This window comes from Chrysochloris asiatica, unplaced genomic scaffold (assembly GCF_000296735.1).
Source record: "Chrysochloris asiatica unplaced genomic scaffold, ChrAsi1.0 scaffold00019, whole genome shotgun sequence".
In the NCBI taxonomy this organism is placed as follows: Eukaryota; Metazoa; Chordata; class Mammalia; order Afrosoricida; family Chrysochloridae; genus Chrysochloris; species Chrysochloris asiatica.
In genome coordinates, this window is record NW_006408537.1 from 7,881,443 (window position 1) to 7,882,869 (window position 1,427).

Sequence of the window (1,427 nt, forward strand, 5' to 3'; positions counted from 1 at the left end):
TTATTCTTTTGTTATTGAATTTAATTAACTTTACTGATTAACAGTATTTTATTTTACAACGTTCCTACTGTTCCACAGTTTTCACAATATTTATTTTTATAAACAATGTTAGCATAAAAATTCTTGTCATTAAGAGTTATGTACATTTATAATTTTGTATACACATGGAATATTATTTTCTTAAAAGAACATTATTGAGTTGTTTTCAGTCCAAGGTATAGTCCATGAGTTATCTTAACACACTTTTGGACTCATTTTATATATTTCTCTATTGTCCCATAAGGATTATTTCCTTTGTGAAATACACTGTATTCAAATGTTCTTAAATGAGGACGTTTTCTATGTATTAATGATAATCTGATAATATTTAGGATATTGTTGCTGTTGCTAGGTGCCATCGAGTCGGTACAGACTCATAGCTATCCTATGCACAACAGAATGAAACACTGCCCGGTCCTGGGACAACCTCACAATTGTTGCCATGCCTGAGCCCATTGACGCTGCCACTTTGCCAATCTATCTCACTGGGAGGATTTCCTCTTTTTCTCTGACCCTCCACCTTACCAAACATGATATCTTTCTCCAGCGACTGGTCCCTCCTGACAATATGTCCAAAATATGAGAGACGAAGTTGGCCATCTTGGCCTCCAAGGACATTCTCGGTGTACTTCTTCCACCATAGATCTGTTGATTTTTCTGGCAGCCCATGGCACTTTCAATATTCTCATCCAAAACCGTAACTCAAAATCATCAATTCTTCTACAGTCTCCCATATTCACTGTCCAGTTTTCATATGCATATGAGGTTATTGAAATACCATGGTTTGGGTCAGGCACACCTCACTTTAGTCTTCAAGCTGACATCTTTGCTCTTCAACACTTTAAAAAGGTCTTGTGCAGCAGATTTGCCTAATGTAATATGTCGTCTGATCTCTTGACTGCTGCTTCCGTGAGTGTTGATAGTTGATCCAAGAAGAATGAAATCCTTGACAACTTCAATCTTTTCGCTGTTGGTAAGAATGTTGTTTATTGGTCCAGTGGTACGGATTTTTGTTTTCTTTACATTGATATGCAATCCATACCCAAGGCTGTGAACTTTGATCTTCATCAGTAAGTATTTTAAGTCCTCTTAACATTCAGCAAGCAAAGTTGTATCATCTGCATATCACAGGTTGTTAATGAGTCTTCATCCAACCCTGATGTCACATTTTTCTTCATATAACCATTTCTCCAATTATTTGCTCAGCATACAGTTTGAATAAGTATGGTGAAAGAATACAACCCCATCACACACCTTTCAGTGTAATCATGTTCTGTTCAAAAAACTGCCTCTTGGATCCATGTACAGATTCCTCATGAACACAATTAAGTGTTCAGGAATACTCACACTTCACAATGTTGTGCATAGCTTGTCATGATCCACACAAT

The 1,427-nt window shown here is 36.7% G+C and overlaps 1 protein-coding gene across 1 annotated transcript in view; it reads right to left on the bottom strand.

Moving 5' to 3' along the window:
• Positions 1–1,427, bottom strand: part of COL21A1 (collagen, type XXI, alpha 1) — a 169,646-nt gene that overhangs the window by 18,865 nt on the left and 149,354 nt on the right. The window lies entirely within an intron of this gene.